The sequence below is a fragment of the Elephantulus edwardii genome, unplaced genomic scaffold (genome assembly GCF_000299155.1).
Source record: "Elephantulus edwardii isolate Elephantulus edwardi_28Jun2011 unplaced genomic scaffold, EleEdw1.0 scaffold00056, whole genome shotgun sequence".
Lineage (NCBI taxonomy): Eukaryota > Metazoa > Chordata > Mammalia > Macroscelidea > Macroscelididae > Elephantulus > Elephantulus edwardii.
In genome coordinates, this window is record NW_006399806.1 from 3,156,357 (window position 1) to 3,179,210 (window position 22,854).

The 22,854-nt window shown below is 37.5% G+C and overlaps 1 pseudogene; it reads left to right on the forward strand.

Moving 5' to 3' along the window:
• Positions 1–699: 699 nt before the first annotated feature.
• LOC102864582 lies at positions 700–1,268 on the forward strand (annotated as a pseudogene).
• Positions 1,269–22,854: the final 21,586 nt, after the last annotated feature.

A 22,854-nucleotide genomic window follows, 5' to 3' on the forward strand; every position in this document is an offset into this window, starting at 1 on the left:
GCAACTCGATGGTATATAACAACAACAAAAATGGTACAATGTGGGGTTTTTTTCTATGAAATATATTTAGAGAATCTTTGTGTGATGATTTTTCTCCAATCAGCTCTGATAAAAAAGGAAAAAAGATCTATATCTATCTCTATCTCTATCATCTGTATCTGTATCTGTATCTCTATCATCTCTATCTATCATCTCTATCTCTATCATCTCTATCTCTATTTAACTCTGACAGAAAGATGATAGCCTTGGAAACCTTATAGGAAAGTTTTGCTCTGTCTTACAGAGGTGTTACCAGTTAGAATTAACTAGACAGCACATAATATCAGTGATAACAACATATAAAGTGTATGTCAATATCTATGCAAGGAGGTCTGGTGGCCCACTGGTAAGAAGTTGCACTGAAAGCCTGAAAACATGCAGTTCAAATCCACCAGCTGTTCCACTGGAGAAGAATGAGCAATCTCTCCGGTGAGATTAGCAGCCTCTAAAAACCTGTAAGAGGGTCAGCTATGGGTCAGTCCAAACTCAATGGTACACAACAACAACAACATATCCATGTAATATATACACACCCACACAAATATCAACATTATAAAACAATCACAATAAGCTTTCTGGCACTATTCTAAATGCCAAAGGGCTATGGTAACAAAGGTAAAATTGAGAGTCCCCTTTCCTTTCAGCTCTGTGGCCATAGCCATGAGTATGCTCAGGCTTCAGAAGAGGCTTGCCTCTAGCGTCCTCCGCTGTGGCAAGAAAAAAGTCTGGCTGGACCCCAACGAGACCAATGAAATTGCCAATACCAACTCTCAGCAGCAAATCCGGAAACTGATCAAAGATGGCCTGATCATCTGCAAGCCTGTGAAAAAAAAAATACCTTAGCCTGCAGGAAGGGCAGGCATATGGGCATAGGTAAGCAAAAGGGTACTGCTAATGCTCGAATGCCCGAGAGGGTGACCCGGATGAGGCGGATGAGGATTTTGTGCCAGTTGCTCAGAAGATACCAAAAGTCTAAGAAGATTGATCGCCACATGTATTACAGCCTGTACCTGAAAGTAAAGGGGAATGTGTTCAAGAACAAGCGAATTCTCACGGAACACATTCACAAGCTGAAGGCAGATAAAGCCCGCAAGAAGCTCCTGGCTAACCAGGCTGAGGCCCGTAGATCTAAGACCAAGGAGGCAAGCAAACACCGTGAAGAGCTGCTCCAGACCAAGAAAGAAGAAATAATCAAGACTCTGTCTAAAGGGGAAGAGACCAAGAAATAAAGCTTCTCTCCTGTCTGTACATAGTGACCTTGACAGTTATATAGATCAATCATTCGATAAAACAAGCCATTATCTGCCTTTCCCCCTAAAAAAAAAAAAAAGTCACTTCTGTCAAAGAGGGGAAACTTTAAAATAGAAAATTACAAACAATAAATAAATAAATGTAATCCTATAATATTAGATGGTCATAAAGATTATGAACAAATAATTAGGATGATATGATAAGTTCATTGAAACTGAGAACTGAGGTACTTGACAATGAGAATAAGGCAATATATCTCTGAAAAAGTGAATTTAGGGCTTGGGAAAAGAATAAGAAGGCTTAATCTCACCAATAGATGAAATTTTAAACGAATATTAAATATGAAGACTGTGAAGTGGGAAATAACTTGTTATAATTCTTGTCACATACATTCAAGTGTCATAGCGACCCGATGTACAACAACTCTGAACCCTGCAACATGCCCAAAATATGTCAGACAAAGCTTCAAAATCTTTGCCTCCAAGGAGCAGCCTAATTTCACCCTTTCGAGGATGATCCCGCTTACTCTGTTAGCAGACCATGGTATACTCATGGTATACTCATAATCTTCTCAGCACCACAACTCAAAGGCATATTCTTGTATTATCATCCAGCTTTCTGATGCAGAGCAAGTAATTGCAAAGACCGTGGCCTGGATCAGATGCACCTTAGTTTCCAGACATATCACTGCTCTTGAGTACTTCGGAGATGTCTCTGATGGCAATTTTTTCCCAGTGCAATTATTTTTTTTTTAATTTCCTAGCTGCTACTACCAAGAGTGTTGATTATAGAGCCAATCAACAGCTCCTTCAGTTCCTTCAGTTTAAGAAATGCTGAGCACGTTCAGCCCGTTCAATTTCCTAACTCCAGCTCTTTGCACATTTCTTTAAAATTCTTTGCTTTGTCTTCCTGTACTGCCTTTTCAAATCTTTTCAGCTCTTTAAGATCTTGATTTCTTCCTTTGGCTTTGGCTTCTTGGTGTTCTAGTACAATACTTAGAATTTCTTCTGACATCTGTTTAGTGTTTTCTCTTTCCTCCATCTTTGTAATGATCTTTTGTGTTCTTCATGGATGATATTCTTAATATTTTCCCACAACTCCTCTGGTCTTTGCTCATTAGTATTCAAGGCCTCAAACCTGTTCCTGAGATAGTCTTTAAATTCACATGGGATAGACTCAAAGTCAACTTTGTTTTTTGTGGATTTGATTTTACTTTCTTTAGCTTCTGTTTGAATTTGCATACAAGTAGATGATTATCTGAGCCACAATCATCACCTGGCCTAGTTTTTACAACTGATATTGAGCTTCTCCAATTATTTTTTCCCACATATACAATCAACCTGATTCCTGTTTAGGCCTTCAGGTGAGGTCTACATATGTAGTCTGTGTTTGTGTTTCTTATAAAAGGTATTTACAATTAATAAATCATTAATGATATAGAATTCTATTGTCCTGTCTCCAGCCTCATGTCTGTCACCATGTCTATATTTCCCTACAAATTCTTCTTCCTTGTTCCAACTTTTGCATTTCAGTCACTCATTATTATGAATGTATCTTTGTTGCATGCTTGGTCAATTTCTGACTGCATTAGTTGATAAAAGTCACCTATTTCCTCCTCTTTGACTCTGTTGGTGCATAAATCTGAATTTTTGTCTTCCTTGTATGTATATTGACATAATCACTCACAAAATAATATTTCAATATGGATCTAGAAATGTTTTCTTAACCATGAATATGACTCCATTTTTCTTACGTTTTCGCTTCTACTATAGTAGGTCATGTATGTCTGATTCAAAATAACCAATGCCAACTCATTTTATTTCACTAAGTCCTACTATGTCAACATTTATGTATTCCATTTCTTCCTTATCAATGTCCACTTTTCCTACATTCATACTTCTCACATTCTATGTTCCAGTCACTAGGGTCTATTTGCAATTGTTTGTCCTCTGTGGCTCCCAACATGAAGCCTCAGCCTCTGGTGCCATATCTGCTAGTCTAACCTAAGTGTGTTCTGTTGTACATAGGGGTTTTGAAAGCCTGTTGTTTTGGAAGTGGATTGTAAATCCTTCTCTCTAGTTTGTCATAATTTGGGTGTTCAGCTTTAAAGTAATACTTGACAGACAAGCATTTTATCCAAAAGAGCTAATGAGAGTACGCAGGTAACAGACCAGATATTGATCCCAACCCCCCCCCCATTCAACTTTCTCTCATGTGTTGTACTCCATCCTTGCCTTGCTGACATCTGGCTCAAGTTTCTCTCCTTGACCCCCCAGCACCTCCCATCTCCTCTGGTTTGACTGCTCAGGCCTCCCTTGCCCTCTGTTCAATTTCCTTTTCAGTCCCCTGCAATTATTGGTGGTCCTGGCACAGGGGTGTTGGGGTAATGTTTATGTAGTGAGAGCAATACTTACACACTTCCAATAGGAGGGGGTCACATGGCAGAAAGGGCCTCGGTCCAGTAGCAATAGAGGTCCAGCAAGAAATTAGAATTTTGATAAGCCAAAAGGATTGGAGTTCTGGTGGTCTAGTGACAAGAAGTTGCACTGCAATCCCAAGGTATGCAGGTCAAGGTCACAAGCCTCTCCTTGGGAGAAGAATGGGCAATCTCCTCCTGTGCAATTAACTGCCTCTGAAAACTTGCCAGAGGGTCAGCTATTGTTTGGTTCTGACATGATGATCACAACAACAGTAGAGTAAAACAAAGGGAGAATGGTATAAGAAATGTTTATAGAAGTAGACAAAATCAGATTGCATGTTGTTATGTCCAACCACAAACAAATGGATTGAGAAATTGTGGTCCATTCACAAGATAGAATGCTATGCAGCACTCAGGAGCAACAGTTTCAAAAACTACTACATAACTTGAAAGAGACTAGAGAGCATTATGTTGAGGGAATTAACTCAGTCTTATAAGGACAAATACTGCAGAAGACCATAATGTAAAAGCAGAAGGATAACTAGTAAAACATGTATAGGAATCCAAGGGGGGAAAGTGTGGGAGCGGATGGTTGAGGATGAGCAGGAAGGAAATCATAGGATTGCACAATGTGATGGGTGGACGGAGCGGGTAAAGAAGATGGGAAAGATCAGGAGAGGATCTAGGAAGATGGAGTAATGGGGACATAGTTAAAAAACACAATAAATGAAATAATTATATGAAACAATCTGCGAGAAGGATAGGCTGAAACACAATGTATATGAACTTTGTATGCAAACCAATAAAAAATAAAACTATATATATCAAATTCTTAAGTAAAATTTATTGTCCATCTGAGAAGAAATTATAATTGGTCTTAACATACTTAATATTAAAAATATTTTTCTTTTGTTTTTCATTAAATGCAAATTTTATTTATTTTCTTGATTCTTATTAAGTACTTATTGTGTTCAGGTTCCATGAAGAAAGTAATAACCAAGGTACAAATATCTGACCTCTTGGAATTCAGCTTTGATTTACATATTGATAGATAGGGCTTGGAGTGATAAAGACAGATAACTTCTAGGTTTACCACTAACAGGTCTCTCTCTTTTTTAAAATTTATTATTAATTTCAATGAAAATTTACAGAGACTTTGGATTTCCATCACTCATTGCTGCACTTTTCTCCCCTCTCAACCCTCCTCTCTAGTACACTATCCCTTTTGATAATTGTTTTCATATTTAAAACAAAAACTAATGTGATCATGCTAATGCAAAACCTTCACTTGAACCAGGAAGCAGTCTTCAGAACAGAGAAAGAAAACACTACTTCATGGTTCAAAATTGAGAAGGGTGTATGTCAAGGATGTGTACTATATCCATATCTTTTCAACCTATATACAGAACAGATTACCTGGAAGGATGGACTGTATGGGAAGTGTGGCATCTGGAGTGGTAAAAGATTCATCAACAATTTGTGTTATGCAGATGACACAACCCTACTTGCTAAAACTGATGAGGACCTGAGGCACTATCTGTAGAAGGTCAAGGACTGCAGCCTTCAATATGGATTGAGGTTCAATATTGAGAATATAAAGATGCTTACCACTCAGCCAATTGGCATCATCAAGATGGATGGTGAAGAGATTGAGATTGTTCACAGCTTTAGTTTGCTTGGCTCCACAGTCAACTGTCTTGGCACCAGCAGTTAGAAAATTAAAAGACGTATTGTGATGGGAAAGTCTGCTGTTAGAGACCTCTCCAGAGTACTGAAGGCCAATGGTGTCACTCTGGAGACTAAGGTGAGCCTGATACAGGACATGGTCTTTGCAATTACTTGCTATGCATCAGAGAGCTGGACAATGACTAAGGAGGATAGAAGAATTGATGCCTTTGAATTGTGGTGCTGGAAGAGTATTGAATATACCATGGACTGATAAAAAAACGACCAGTTTCATCTTTGAGAGAGTTAAACCAGGCTGCTCCTTGGAGTCAAGGATTCTGAAACTTTTTCTGACATACTTTGGACATGTTGCAAGAAGGGACCAGTCCTTGGAGAAGGACGTCATGCTTGGAAAGGTGGAGGGACAGGGCAGGAGAGGAAGACCCTCTATGAGGTGGATTGATTCGGTGACTGGGGTAATGGGGGTAAGTGGCACAGGACAAAGCAGAGTTTAAGGCTGTTGTACATAGGGTCGCTATCAATCACAAGTGATTCGAAGGCACATAACAACAATGTGATTTTTACTAATCTTGTTATTATCCATCAATTCAGTGTCAAGTCCTAGCTGACCCATTAGCTGGTTTCAAGAAGCTGTAAACCACACAAGAAGAGATTTCCCATTTTTCTTCTATATAGAAGTTAGTGGATGCAAACTTCCTGTCTTTGGATTAGCAGTATAACCTCCTACTCATTAAGTCACCAGAGTTCTCTTTACTAATCTTAGAAATAAAAATAAATTTCATAGAAACCAAAACACAAAATGAAGGATAATAGCACAAAAAAAAAAACAAACAAACAAACCAAAAACAAGCAGAAAACCCAAAACAGGAGTTTTCTTTCTCTGAAGAAGTCTCAATTTGGGTTTTTAGTGCAAGCACAGTCTTTAACTCCCTGAGAGGGAGCTCTGGTGGCCTACTATGTAAGAAGTTGCATGACAACTCAAAGGCAAGAGAATCAAATCCACAGGATCCTAAGGGAAGATCATCTGTGAGTCTGTTTTTGTCAGATGACAACGCAGCTTTTTGAGTGTTGATAGTAAAAAGAAAAGAAGAATGGAATATAAAATTATTGAATGGGTTAATATTTGAATCAGTGTTTTTCATGAGAACAATTCTCCAAAGCAAGCTTTTCTCACTATAATCCTTTTCTGAATGGCTATCAATTTATTTATGGTACATAGATGTGAGTTGGAATCTACTTAACAATTTTACTATTTAATTAAGAATTGATAGGTAATACAATCAACTAGGTGCTTGACTGCTACCGCAAGGGCTGGTATTTCAGACCCATCCAAACACATTTTGGAAGACAGGGCATGTAATGTGCTCAGAAATACCACAGATGAAAACAAAATGAAATAGCTGTATTCTGTACATGCTGGGTCACTATGGGTCAGAAGCAACTTAAAAACAAACGCTATTTAACATGATGAAGCAGATCTTCAGAAATACTTTAAGACTATTTAAGTCTTCTGAAATAGTCTTAAACAAGTCTTCTAAACACACACATACACACACACACACACAAACCATTAGACTCTTTGTCATCAAATCAGAATGGACTCATATCTGACACTGTAGCAGGTTTCTGAGGCAAGAGAAGAGATTGCCTATCTTTCTCCCTTGCTGATGAACTTGAATTGTCCACTTTCACTTTGGTGGCAACTCCCTACTGACTGAGTCATTAGAACTCCCTTCTAAAATTAAGCAATAATATATCTTAAATAAAATATTTATAATATGTTTTTACTGTAGACTTACTTTCATTTTCTTCAGTCTCAATTTGAACTTACATTTGAGTAACTGATGATCTGACACACAGCCTGCCCCAGCCCAGTTTTGACTGATGATATTGAGCTTCTCCAACAATTTCTTCAGCAAATGTACTCAATCTGATTCCATGCAGCACACTGGAGGAATTCCATGTTTAAAGTCATCTTTTGTGTCTTTTAGAAAAAGTATTTACAATGAATAAGACATTGTAAGTACAAAATTCAATCATTCTATTTCTAGCCACATTTATATCACCAAGTCCGTATTTACTAACTACTGTTCCTTCTTCATTGTTTCCTGCTTTTGCATGTAGTCACCAGTTATCATTATTAGCACAGCCTGATTGCACGTTCTGTCAATGTCAGACTGCAAAAATTTGGTAAAAATTCTCTCTATGCTAGGAAATTTGGAAGATGGCTGTCTGGCCAAAGGATTGGAAAAGGTCTATATTTGTTCCTATTCCCAGCAAGAGTGATCCAATTGAATGTAGAAATTATCAAACAATATAATTTATATCATATGCTAGCAAAATACTTTGAAAATAGTTTAAAAAATGGCTGAAACAGTACATTGATAAAGAATTGCCAGAAGTTCAAGCAGGATTTAGAAGAGACCACAGCACCAGGGATATCATTGCTAATGTCAGATGGATCCTGGATGAAAGTAAGGAATACCAGAAGAATGTCTATTTGTACTGTATTGACTATGCAAAGGCATTTGACTGTGTGGATCATGATAAGTTGTAGCTGATATTGAGGAGAATGGGAATCTCAGAGCACTTGATTGTTCTCATGAAGAACCTATACCTGGATCAAGAGGAGCAGAGGAGCACTACCTGGTTTGGAATTGAGAAGGGAGTGTGTCAGGGATGTATTCTAGCTCTATACCTGTTCAATCTATATGCTGAGCAAATTATTTGGAGAAGCTGGACTCTATGACAGGGAGTGTCGCATCAGGACTAGAGGGAGATTCCTCAATAACCTGCGTTATGGAGATGACACAACCTTGCTTGCTAAAATTGAGGAAGAATTGAAGCATTTGTTACAGAAGATCAAGGAATGTAGCCCTCAGTATGGATTGTGTCTCAATATCAAAAAAACAGATTCTTACCACTGGAGAAACAGGCCCTGTCATGATGAATGGAGAGGAGACTGAAACTGTCTATAGCTTCATCTTGTTTGGATCCACAATTAACACCCTTGCTATGAGCAGTCAGGAAATACAGAGATGCATTGCACTGGGAAAATCTGTAGTTAGGGACTTTTCCAAATTATTGAGAAGTAGTGATGTCAGTTTGAGGAATAAGGCATGTCTGCTTCAGGCTATGGTCTTTCTGATTACTAGCTATGCATCTAAAATCTGGGCAATGGATAAGGACGACAGGGGAAAAAAAGATGCCTTTGAGCTGTGGTGTTGGAGAAGAGTACTGAATATTCCATAGACCATCAAGAAAACAAATAGCTATGTCTTGGAGAGAGTGCAGCCAGAGTGCTCTTTGGAGACAAGAATGATGAGGCTTTGCCTAATATACTCTGGATATATTGCTAGGAGGTGCTATTCCTTGGAGAGGGACATGATATTGGGAAGGGTAGAGGATCAGAGAAGGACAGAAAAGCCCTCAACCAGGTGGCTTGCTGCAATGGGCTCTGTGTGTCAGGAAGTGTGAGGATGGTGTAGGACAGGACTGGTTTCAGATCTTTTGTTCATGTTGTCACTATGAGTCTACTTGACTCAATGACACCTAACAATAGCAATAACAACAATAGGTTGCTTTTGTTGTTGTTATATGTTGTCATTTGCAATTCATAGAGAGCTTATGTACAAGTGCTCTGAACCCTGCCCTATATGAGTCAATCCCATTGTCTCTGACACACCTACCCCCATTACTCTAGTCACTGAGTCAATCTATTTTATCAAGAGTCTTTCTCTCATGTGCCATTCCTCCACCCTTCCATGTATAATGTCCCTCCCATAGGACTGGTCCCTCATTGCAACATGCCCAAAGTATTTGGGACAAAGCATCAGAATCCTTGCCTCTAAGGAACAGCCTGGTTTCACCCTCTTTCAGAGGAACCTGTTTGTTCTCCTCGCAGTTCATGGTATATTCAATGCTCTTCTCCAGTGCCACAGCTTAAAGGCATCAGTTCTCTTTCAATCATCCCTAGTCATTGTCCAGCTTTCTTAAAATGAATACATATATTATTATTATTAAGTAAAGTAAAAGTATATTTTATCTTTCTAAAGGATTCTGGCAGAAATGGCTCAGAATACTTTTGAAATGCAAATATATGTTCGTTTCTTTGTAACTTCCCAATCATTCAATGGGAATAGGTTGATGGATTGATTTTCTAGAATGTTAACAATTTTGCTTCCATCATTGTATGTAAATACTACTTGAAGCTTCAATCCTAGCTTGACAATTTAACAATGCTATTTCAATAGGAAGATTGACCAGCACGTGTGCTAGGTAAAGAAAGAGCTATGAATCAAGTGGTATTTTTTTTTAATTTAGGTTGTTTATTTTTCATTTCAATGAACATCTACAGAGATTTTGGAATTCCATTCATTCATTGTTGCACCCTTCTCCCCGCACAAACCCCTCCCCCCCCCTTTGCTCCTCTCCTTGAAACCTTGAAAAGCAAAAGAAAAACTCCCTCATTGGTAGACAATCTTTTTGAAAGTTCACTTTGGGCTCAAAGAACAAAAATCCTATGGAAATAGAATTATGTCTTGAGAGATGATAATGACAGGAAAATAGCTGACAATTTAAAGTATCAATGAATAAAGGAAAATAGAACAGGTACTAGGTTTTACAGGCAACCAGGACAGATCTCTGATCTTTATGTAGGTAGCACAAAACTTCACTGATGCTCTTGTTCATTCAAGTACCCTGCTGAGATTGCCCCCAAAAAGTTTTAACAAGGTGTATTCTTTTTATTTTGTTCTTATTTCTATGTGGAAAGTGAAATAGCTTTGATTAACAGCCTCAGTTCCTATAGAATTTTCATGTAGACAGAACTTTATTTGGGAAATGTCATCAACTATGGAACACCAAGTTTCAAGGGACAATTGTAGGAGGTACTTCCTGAATAACTAAGCACAATTTTTAAGTATCATATGTGGCTTCCTAAGTGTTTTCATTTTATTTCTATTGCTTTGTTCTCTGTGGTTATACAGACATTTATAGGAGGTTACAGTGGATCACAAGGTTTATAGATAATTTGATTTTTAACTCAATAGCTGTACAATACGAGGAAAAGTGGCAGAAGGTGAAAACACATTAAATGTATTCGTAATTAAATGTATACTTCAGAAAGCTGACTTTAGAGATACAGCATAGGATGTGCTATCAGACACTATGAGGTTGTTAACTAATCATCCTTGAAAATTCCCTTCCCCAGTTCCATCTTGTTCTGAGGTCTCACCTTTGTGCTCCTCTAATACCTTGGAAATTATATTTCCTTATTAGTCCTGCTGAATTATGACATAACAGAAAATGACAACCACTTTTTGAGAGCTTGTTCTGAGTCAGTGCTAGGCTATGTAATAAGCACATACAATATCCCTTAACCTCCAACACAAACATAACCTCTTTGTTTTTATTATCTCCATTTTATACCAGCCTAAGCATTGCAAGTAAGTTTAAAGGTCATGTGTAAAGCCATATGGCTTGGAAATTCTGAAAATGAGATTGAATCTCAAGTCTGTCTGACTACAAAACCTATTTTTTCTGTTTTTATTTGTCTCATTAGTACTCTAGTCAGTACACAATAAATTTTTATAACGTCAAAGAGGTGAACTTTTATTATAGGATCTTCATCAAAAACTGCTGTTCTCTAACGTTCAAATAACTTATACAGCAATTGGAAATCTAAAAATTTAGAAAAAGAGACACACTTTTAATCCACTGAAAACATTCTGTATCACTGAAAATAATATATAATTTATCACTTGTATACTTCCCACAGATGTTTGGCAGTATAAATAACGGGGATTTTAGATCTGAGATGAAACCCTACTGGCTTAGTCCATAGAGAGTTGCATTTTAATCTAAATGGTTGATTCTACAAACTGCTCTGAGGGGAATAAAAAGATAGCCAATTTTCTCTTGTGCAAATTATAATCTCAAGAACCCAGTGGAGGGTCAGCTATAATTTGGTTCTGACTCAGTGAGAGTATTTGCAAGTTGTATGTAAAATGATTGTCTTAGTGCACTTATCACAGTGACAGAAATGCCACAAAATAGTGATTTGACAAACATATTTTCTCATGGTTTGTCCACTGATGTCAAGAGTTTTGGCTAATGTTAACTTTCCATCAAGTTTGTGGCTGTAAATATTTAAGGCAGAAGATCCTGGGGGATCTTCATGTGACTTGCCATTTCTCTTTCACCCTCTCTGCCCTACTCTTTTATAAACAACACGCCTCCAGAAACTCTCTGAACTTTGATAAAGGTCGATAGTTGTAGAGGAGCGTCAGAACTTTTGTTCATAGGATCGCCATGAGTTGTGCTCAACTTGAAGGCAATCAAAAACACAACATGTTCCTTGATATAACTTGTTTAATTTTGCTCTATAACATAACAAAGACAACCCATTCCTGATGAGATTATAACCACAGACACAAAGGCTAGGATTTATAACATATATTTTGTGAAGGAGTCATCTAGTCTACAACAATAATGAAGTTTCACAATTTTCTTTTTAGTGATCTTTAACCTTGACTATATTTTTTAAACTTCTGATTGTTGTTGTTATTGTTGCTGTTGGTCGTCGAGTTGAGCACAACTCATAGCGACTCCATGAACTAAAGATCTAATGCTTTTCCACAACTATCGTCGTTTCTCCAAGTTCATAGAGTTTCCAGAGGCATGTGGTTTAGGAAGTGAATGCCATTCCTCTTTCCAAACCTGTCTTACAACTGGGAGATCCATCAAACATTGTCCACAATGGAAAACCATTATGGTATTTGATACCCCAATGACACATGGTTCAGCGTCACAGCAAACTTAGATTACTTCATACAGCATGTTGCCAAAGAGTGATGTGCAAAATGGAAAAGTGTTCTTCCAGATACACAGCACTAGTCTCATTTAGCAGTGGTTAAGTGTCTTCAAGTAGAATATCACCCAAAGTAAGATTTGCACAAAAGACCTGAACTCTGTTCTATAACTAACACTATTTCTGTGCATTTATATAGTTTAGAGAGTTTGTAGAGTTTCCAGAGGCATCTAGTTTAGGAAGTGGATGCCACTCTTACGTCCCAACATAAATCAATCTGGAAGCTCTTTCAAACATTGGATGAGCATTATGATATTTGACACGACTATAGAACTGTGTTCAGCATCACAGCAACTCCAAGTTGTTCAGTACAGCAAATAGACAAATGTTTGCTGTCATTTAAAGAATATTAATGCTAAAATTAATAAATTTGGCCTGAGGACCCTACAGGATTTTAAAGCCACACCCTTGAGCAGGCTTCCACCTTTGGTCAAGGGCTCAAGAGTCACCCACTTTTGGCTATGCATTTGAATTACCTGTGTTAATTTAATAATAAGTCCCTTCATCCCATCCACCTAAAACCTATTCAATTAGTATTTTTAATTTTGAACCTCAGTTATCAGCACATCTAAAAAAAAATCTACCTATATGTCTCCATAGTTCAAAAGCATTCTGAAAAGTAAATATTACCTTTCATCACTTCTTTACTGTTGCTGCTGTGTTCTGCTGAGTTGGAACCAAGTGATAGTTACCCTCTAGTGGGTTTTCAGAGGCACTTAATCATGTGGGAGAATATTGCTCCTCTTTCTCCCTTGAAGCAGTTAGTTGATTTGAATCCTGTAACTTTGGATTGCAGCACAGCTTTTTACCACTAGGCCACAAGTGTTCCCTATACACAGTCAAAGATAATGATTATTTTTTTTTGTCCATCTGAAAATTAAAGACAATGGCACATTTGTTACATTAGAGATGGGAGGGAGCCACAAGTGTGATAATTAGTGCTCTTATCACAAGAATATAATTAGAAATCAGAGCCTACTTAACACAAGAAATCAGGTTCTCTAGATAATTATCATTTACATAACTGTTGGCATGGCTTTGTGAGAATAAAGCAAAAAAAAAAAAAAATAAAAAAATAAAGCAATTGGTCATTAGCTCCATTCCATCTAGTGAGTACACTAGGATAACCCTATTTAAATTAATAGTCTCCTTAGTGTTTGTACCAAGCTCACAAGTAATTCATGCATTCAAGTTTGGTTATTGTTGTTGTTAGGTGACATCTAGTTGAACACAAGTCATAGTGATCCTATGAAAAACTGATCTGAACCCTGTTCTATTTTATGCCATTCTTATTATTTCTGACACACTTGAACCCATTGCTACAGTCATTGTGTCAATCCATCTGGTTGAGGGTCTTCCACTTTTTTGCTTGATCTTCACCTTTCAAAGACATCAGTCTTGAAAGAATAGCAACATGTCCAAAGTATGTGAAGCAAAAGTTTGTCATCTTTTTCTTTAAGAGGCATCCTAACTTCACTTTTCCCAGGACATATCTGTTTATTGTTTTGGCAGCCCATAATACATCCGATACTCTTCTCCAACACCACAACTCAAAGGCATCAATTCTTCTTCTGCTATCCTTATTTGTTGTATAGTTTTCAGATGCATGGTAAGCTATAGAAAAGACCATGGTCTGAATAAGGCTCATTGTGGTTTTCCAAATGACATCATTGTTTCTCAGTAATTTGGAATTGTCCCTGACAGCAGACTTGCCTAACATAATATGTGTTTTGATCCCCTGACTGCTTTTACCAAGGGTGTTGATTGTGGGTCCCGGGAAAATGAGATTATTAACAATTTCAAACTTTTCTCCCTCTACGTTGATATTGCTCAGTGGTCCAGTGATGACTAATTTTGTCTTCTTCAGATTGAGATATAACCTATGTTGAAGGCTGTAGTCTTTGATCTTCTGTGGCAAGTGTTTTCTTTCAGCAAGCAAGGTTGTGTCATCCGTATGATGCAAGTTGTTGGTGAATCTTTCTCCTATCCTGATGCCACATTCTTCTTCAATTTGTTATCAAGTACTGTACATTGTGCTATATAATACATATCAGAAGAATAAAGATTATGTGGTTTGAAGGAATGGTTGATATTTAAAATTAGGGCATAATTGGCTAACGGGATGCATTCTTTGAGGCTGGATGAGACCATTGTGTGAGTTTTAGAAGTTAATTATCATTTTATGCTTCAGTTTCCTTGCATCCAAAGTGGGTTACAGCCGTAATTACAGTTCCTTGTGTTTTTGTGTGTCGTCGTATTGGAACCAACCAATAACTAACCCCTAATAGATTTTCAAAGCCAGTAAATCATCATTGCAGCTAGTGGATTCAAACAACATGCTTACGGGATTGCAGCTCATCTTCTTACCTCTAGACCAGCAGAGTTTCCTAGTGTTAGCAATTTATCAGAGTAGTACAAACCTTCAAGAGCACTGATGCAACTGCAAATTATAATTTTTATTTTACAGTTGACAAACAGAGGCTTGGTGAATCCAGACAATGGTCAGTGTGGCAGAGCTCAGAAACAATGGGATGTGGAATTGATGATGTCAAAGAGTTTGACACTGTCAAAAGCTGTGTAATGTCCTAGCTGCCCATCATACTCACGAGAGCTCAGTGGAGCACAGAGAGGCTTCTGTGAGGTAAAATGTAGTAGTAATAAGTAATAAGTAGTAATTTACTAAAAATTATTAATGCCGCTTCCAACTCCCAGTAAATTAGTTGCTATCAAGTCTATTCTGATGCCTGGTAATCTGCATTCATATTAGAGGACAATTGTGCTACAATTCCACAGGGTTTTCAGTGACATGTTTTTCAGAAGTTCATCATGATACTTTCATTTCAAGGTGTTTCTAGTTTGACTCAAACCCCCAAATGTTCTGTGAATAACTAGACATTTCAGCTGCTTTCAGCAGAGACTGGTATTCCAAAAATTCCAGATAATCTTAATATGTAATGAAGCTGGGAAATCAGGGGAAAACCTTTAGCAAAGAACATGAGGCACTATGGGAGAAAAAACCATAAATAATTAGTATTGTATTAATTGCATAATAATGTGGGAAAGAAGAAATATATGCACTTATGCTTTAAGAGCTCTGTTGGCCTAGTAAATAAGCAGTTGTACTACAAAACCAAAGGCAAGCCGGTCAAATTCACCATCTTCTCTGTGTGAAAAATATAGGCAATCTCCTCCTCCTGTACAATTCACAGCTTGTAAAAATTAGGGGAGAGTCAGCTATGAGTTGTTTCCAACTTGATGGCAATGAGTAAGTGTATGTGAGTGAATTAGTTGAAACTGAACACGAAAGAGATGGAAATAGTATAGTCGAATGCTAAGTCAAGGCAAAATATAATAAAATATCAACAAGTTATATTTCCTGTTAACAAATGATTTTACCAAATGATTCCAAATACGACAATTTTAAAATAGTGGAGCTTAAAAAAGAAGCCAACCAACCAGTGTAGACTTGACACTTTGCTGTAAAGTTTCAGTGGAATCTGTTAGGCTATTGAGCCAGAGGCGGTCAGCTTTAGCACGTCTCCTTTGCTTAGCGCTTTTCATTTGGTTAACTTTGGAGGGACAATGCTTAAAATAGCTATCAGGAATACAAATGTTTCTACTTCTGGCTCATATTTGCCTCAAGCCTTTGAAGTTTTCTATAGCGCTTACTGACTCATCTATGGCTTTACAAAGAAGAAAATTTGCATTCAAGGGAGACAGGCAGCGCTCAGCGATGATTTCCCAAGTTTTGTGTCATATTCTATCATGTATTTGAGAGTCCCACTTGGAGACAGGGCTATGGATGTCTTAAACTTTCGAGGTTTACTTGAGCCTCCTGATTCTAACTATTTGGTTGTAAAGTCTAATGCTTATACTGAATAGACAACTAATGAACGGCTAGGCACTATTTCAAGTCTGAGTAGGCGTCTCTGTGTTTCTAGTTCCCCACCCTTCAGCTGTGGATTGCTCTAGGCCAAAGGCATACGGTTCCTAATTTTAGTTTGTCATTAGTTCAGTTTTCTAAGGTCAGCTAGCTCCAGCGGCTGGAAGAATGTGCATGTTTCTGTGAGGGCATGCAGCAGAGAAAAGAGATGGTTTTCACTACAGCTTTCAGGTTTCATTTAATTGACCCTGGAAAGGTTGATCTGGAGAATATTTTCGTACGCTCTATTAATTTCAATTTGCCTTTATTTGTAGTACTGAAAATTCTATACATAAAATAAGATTAAAAAACAAAACAACACAAAACCAACCACTTACAATTTTACTTTTGAGGGAATGTGGAGATCTTAATATATTTTTTCCTCTTTTCTCTCTCTCAATGATTGTGTATGACAGTTATGGCTGTAGCTAAACTATAGCTAAAATTACTGGATTTACAATTCATCAGATATTATAATATTTTCAGAACATATACAACAACCTAAATGCTATGTTATTGTTGCCACTGTCATGATCAACACTTTTCCCACAGAGTACAGTTTGTGTCAATAAATATAAATTAAAAGAGACATTTCTTATATAATTTTGAGCTGGACAATTTATGAACTGTAAACCAGGGTTCAGTCTGGTTACAGTAATGGATCCAAGCAAATCAGAATTTTCAGAGCATGAATGTAATCAATATGAACTTAGCTATTACAGCTTAGAAAAGTCAGCTCAATTATTTCCAGTCATTTACACATTTCCTTACAAGAAAGTGGTGGTTTCTTAAAAAAAAATCAAAATGAATATGCATATTATACTACCTGCAAAATAATGTTTTTCATACCTAATTAAACACATACGTATAGAATCAAATATAAAACCCCAGAAAATATAAGTTTTATGCAAAGAATTAGCATATTAGCAGATAGGACATAGATATTTTGCTCTTGCATATTATTTATACGTGTTGCAAAGGACTTCATTCTTTGTTCCTTTGGATTTTCTGCTAATATTTTCAACAGTTTTGCAAATTAGCTTCAAATTATTGAGCGGGCATTTTCCTAGTAGGAATTCAACTTAATTAATCTACTCCCTAAAATACAGAAACACAAATAAGTTTTAGCAGCTTTTAGGGTTTTCATCAAGCTGAAGTTATTTTAACTTATTCATCAACTTCTAGTCATCAAAGGATGTTTTCTTTGTTATTTATATTAAAATAAGTAAATTAATACATAAAATAATAATAAAATAGTGTTGTTACTGTCATGGACTCTCAAGTCTGAACTAACTCATAGATGACCCTTCAGTGGGTTTTCAAAGGCAGTTTCAATCACAAAGGAGGAGATGGCCTGTCTTTCTCCTGCCTAGAAGCTAGTAAACTAGAACTGTGTGCCTTCAGAGTTACAGCACAGTTCTCTACTACTATCAGAGCTCCCTAAAATAGTAATAAATCACTTTACCCTTGTAAAAATAATGAATTTGAGCACAGGGCTTGGCTTGCTCTTTTACTGATAGGTTTAGGGAGCTGTAGAGGTGGCCTTGTCCATAAACAGTTATGCTGCTAACCTAAGGCATTTACTCTCTAATCTAGCAGTCACTCCTTGAGAGAAAGATGGACTATCTCCTCCCATGCCATTCACAGTTTAAGAAAACTTACTGGAGGGCCAGCTATGCATCCGTTGTAACAATGGCAAATGAGTTGTAATTGATAGCTGATTTTAGCAGTAGAGTTGGAACCTACTCATATCTGACCCTCTGGCAGGTTTTCAGTGGCTGTGAATTAGAAAGGAAGAGACTGCACATCTTTCTCCCTTAGAGCAGCTGGTGGATTTTCAAACTGCTTGCTTTTGAATTGACAGTTCAGTTTAGCTACTCTAAAGCCATCTGAGTGTCACATGTTGCATTTATTACTGGGGGGAAATTGTCAAGCAGAAAGGTGTTTGCAAGATTTTGTAAATAATATGATAAAAGTTAAGTCATTGTTTGCATATGAATATTGTTTTTTACTTCGACCTAGTTTAAAGATGAGTGATTCTTCTAACTCTAACACCCTTAAAGTGGGTACTATCTACCCGCTTTGTCATTATGCTACTCCTTGTCTCAAAGACCCTATAATCCATTTCTGAGGGTTGATGACCCATTTCCATCTCTCTGCCTTGATGTTGTCACCAAGTTGATTCTAGCTCACAGTAGTCCCATGTGTGTCAGATTTGAATTGTGCTCCATAGCAGTTTTTAAAATAAATTAATTAATATTATTATTAATTTTAATGAAAATTTACATCAATTTTGAATTTCCATTCATTCATTGTTGCACTTTTCTCCCTGCCCACCCCTCCCCTCCAGTTCGTTCTTCTCTTTGAAAAGTAAATGAAAATTCTTTCATTGTTATACAATCCCTCCCTCAAGTCCACTCCACTATGCAGCCTTCATGACACTTTCTATAGGTAATTTTTTGAGGTACATCTAGGTGGTCTTGAACAGCCAATCTTTCAATTAGCAGGCAAATGTTTAACCATATGCACTACCCAGAAACTCCTCTTTTATAAGCTAACCTCTTAGACCTGTTGATGTTAAGTTCCGTCGAGTCATAGGCGACTCATAGCGACCCCATGAACAAAAGTCCTTGACACTTGTGTGAATGACTTTCATCCTTTCTCCAGGCTCATAGGGTTTCCAGAGGCAAGCTGTTTATGGAAGTGGATGCCACTCCTGCTTCCAGTCTTAAACCTAGGCCTGATATATATGATCACTGCTGTGTTTTCTGATCCCTTTAGTGAAAAATTACTGAATAAAGAGGTAATGAATAGTGCAGATAAAGGTACATGATTCAAATTCACCCACTGTACAACTGGAGAAAGATTGGGAAATCAACTCTTGTGTGACTAACTGCCTCTGAAAACCTGCTGGAGGGTCAGTTATGGGTTGGTTCTGACCCTATGGTACACAACAACAACAACTAATAAAAGAGAACTCTCCTTCCACCTGTCCCCCACCCAGCAATTCTAATCATGTGTCAACTAGTTATCTTCTTCAGCAAGATGTTTTTAGAAACTACTAACTGGGAAAGAGAAAATTCATTGCATGAAGCAGGGTGTATTAAAAATGAAACAGCAATACTGCATAAAGAATCTGAACTTTTTTTCTGATAAAGAGGAAACTGAAAAATGTATTGTTCATTATCACAGATCATGCAGATCATACTTTTATTGTTGTTATTAGATGATGTTGAGTCAAGTACAAATAATAGTGATCCTGTGAACAACAGGTCTGAACTCTGTCCAATCCTGGACCATCTTCATGATTTCCGACATACTTAATCCCATTTCTATAGTGCCTCTCAGTAGCTCTGGTGGTCTACTGGCAAGAAGCTGCACTGCAATCCCAAAGTCATGTGGTTTGAGGCCACCAGCTACTCTCTGTGGGAGAAGGATGGGCAATCTCTTCCCAGGAGATTAATTTCCACTGAAAACCTGCTGGAGGGTTCAGCTATGGGTCGATTCTGACTCTACAGTACACAACACAAGAACAGTGACTGTATCAATTTAGGTTATTGAGGGTCCTCCTTTCTTTCACTGACACCCTATCTTTCCCAGGATGATATCCCTTTTCAAGGAATAGCCTCTCCTAGAAACTTGCTCAAAACATCATATAAGAAGAAATTTTGCCTCCTTGCCTCCAAGTAGTTTTCTGTCTGAACCTTCTCCAAGATGTAACTGGTATTTTAGCAGCCCATGAGATATTCAATGCTCTTCTCCAACACAAGACAAAGGAATCAAGACTTTTTATGTTATTTTTATTTATGGGTTAGCTCTCAGCTATATAGCAAGTGATTGAAAAGACCATGGCCTGAAAAAGAGCACCTTAGTCATCAAATATCATCGCTCCTCAGTAATTTGGAGAGATTCCTGACAATGGATTCATCCAGTGCAATATGTCTCCTGATCTCCTTGTTGACAATTAATACCAAGGGTGTAAGGTAAGACGAAATCAATGACAATGTCAATGTTTTCTCCATCTATCATGATGTTGTTTAGCATGATAGTTGGAGAAAAGGATTTTTGTCTTCCTAATGTTGAAATGCAATCCAAGCTGATATCTGACGTCTTTAATACTCTGCAATAGGCATTTCAAGGTCTCACTTTTAGAAAGCAAGATTGTGTTATCTGCCTAGTTCAAGTTGTGGATGATTTTTTTTTCTCCAATCCTGACGCCATATTCCTCTTCACAGAGTTCAGGTCCTTGAGTGTTTTTCTCAACATACAAATTGAATATATAAGGGTGAAAAGATACAACCTTCATGTGTATTTTTTCTATTTTTAAATTGTATAATGTTTCCTTATTCTATTCTGAAAACAGCTTTTTGGTCTATGTGTTGGTTTCTCATGAACACAATTAAGGGTTTAGGGATTGCTATTTTTCTCGGTATTAGCCAAGTTGTTTTGTTTTGTTGTTTGTTTTGTTTTTTTTTATGTGCCATTGAAATAGCTCTGAAACCTGTTCTATCCTGAGCCAAACTCACTGTCTCAGTCACACTTGTTTCTTTAACCTGTCACTGTGTCAATCCATCCAATTCAGGATCTTTCTCTCCTGTGTTGTCCCTCCACCCTTCCAAGCATGATATCTTTTTCCAAGGACTGGTCTTTCCTGGGAAAATGACCAAAGTATATGAGATAGAATTTGAAAATTCTTGCCTCCAGAAAACTATTTGGTTTCACCCTCTCCAGGACAGACCTGTTTGTTGTTTTGGCACTCTATGGTCAATACTCTGCTCTAGCACTGCAACTCAAAGGCATCGATTCTTCTGTCATGCTTATTCATTGTCCAGCTCTCTGATACATAGCAGGTAATTGTGAAGACTATAGCCTGGATTAGGTGCACCTTAGTCTCTATACTAACATCTTTACACTTCAGGACCCTGGAGAGGTCCCTGACAGCTGACTTTCCTAATCCAATTTATCTTTTGGTTTCTTGGCTCTTGGTTCCAAGAATGTAAATTGTGTACCCAAGCAAGCTGAAATTGTTAACAATCTCAATCTCTACTTTGTCTATCATGGTGCTGTGCTGCAAATTGGTCCAGCAGTGAGAATTTTTGTTGTCTTGATATTGAGCTTTAATCCATATTGAAAACAGCAATTCTTGACTTTCTGCAACAGATACTTTAAACCCTCCTCAGTTTGAACATGTAAGGCTGTGTCATCTGTATAATGATGAGTCTCCCTCCAACTCTGATGCCACACTCCTCCATAAAAAGACTAGCCTCCCAAGTGATCTATTCACATATAGATTGAAAAGGTATGGAGACAGACAAATCTCTGACACACTCCTTTCCAGATTTTGGTAAATGCAGTGTTTGCTTGGTCTTTTCTGGCAACTGCCTCCTGGTCCAAGTATAGATTTCGCATAAACACAAGCAGATGTTCTTGGATTCCCATTATTCTCAAGGTTAGCCATAATTTGCTGTGGTCCACACTGTCAGTGCTTTTGCATAGTTAATGAAACACAGTTAGACATTCTTCTGGTACTCTCTGCTTTCAGCCAAGAACGATTTGACATTGGCAATGATGTCCTTAGGACCACAGCCTCTTCTAAACCCAGCCTGTACTTCTGGTCATTTTCTGTTAATGTACTGTCCAGTCATTTTTGGATAATCTTCAGCAAGATTTTGTTTGTGAGTGATACTAATGATACTGTTCAATAATTTCCACACACTGTTAGATCACCTATTTTTTTTTTAAATAGGAATAAATAATGGATCTCTTCCAGTCAGCTGGTCAGGTAGCTGTCCTCCAAATTTCTTGACATTATTTGGTGAGCATATCTAGGGAAGTATCTGTTTGCTGAAATATGTCAAATGGTATTTCATCAATTCCTAGGGCCTTGTTTTTTGCCAAATCCTTCAGAGCAACTTGAACATCTTCCTTCATCACCATTGTCTCTTGGTTATATGCTCTTTCATCAAAATCTTCTGTCAGCCAGTTCTTTTTGGTACAGTGACTCTGTGTACTCCTTCCATCTTATTTTAATGCATCCTGGATCATTCAATATTCTGCCTATAGCAGAATTGAGCAGTATTGCAGTTCAAGGCTTGAATTTGTTCGTTCAGTAGCTAGGATACAATCTTTAGAAGAAAAACAGAAACACTATTCAATAGTGCAAAGGTCTTATCCAGCCTATATACTCTGGATTCTATGTGTCTTTTTATCTAGCACATTTTCTCCTTTTGCTTCTAGCAGTTAATGTTCACCTCCTTTCTGGTCCTTAAATACTGCAAAGAATTTTCTACCTTAAAGTTTTCCACAGGCTGATGTTTCTGCCTGTTGTTTAGTTCTCATGACCTATTGCTGATCTTACAGTAGGATTTCAGAGGTAGTAATTCACATGGAAGTAGATTGTCTGTCTTTTTCCTGTGGACCATCTGGTGGATTTTAACCACATACTGGTGGTTTGGCTGGACAGTTTCTTACCAATAAGCCACCAGATGCCTTCAAGTAGGACCTCATACTGACTCTACGTACATACAACAGAATAAAACCTTGTCCAATCCTGCACCATTCTCATAGTCTCTGTTTGGCTTAAAATTATTCTTGAATTCTCCATGTGTTACTTCCTCTTTTATTGCTGAACCTCTGTATTTCTAAGCGTTATGAACTTTTCCAGGG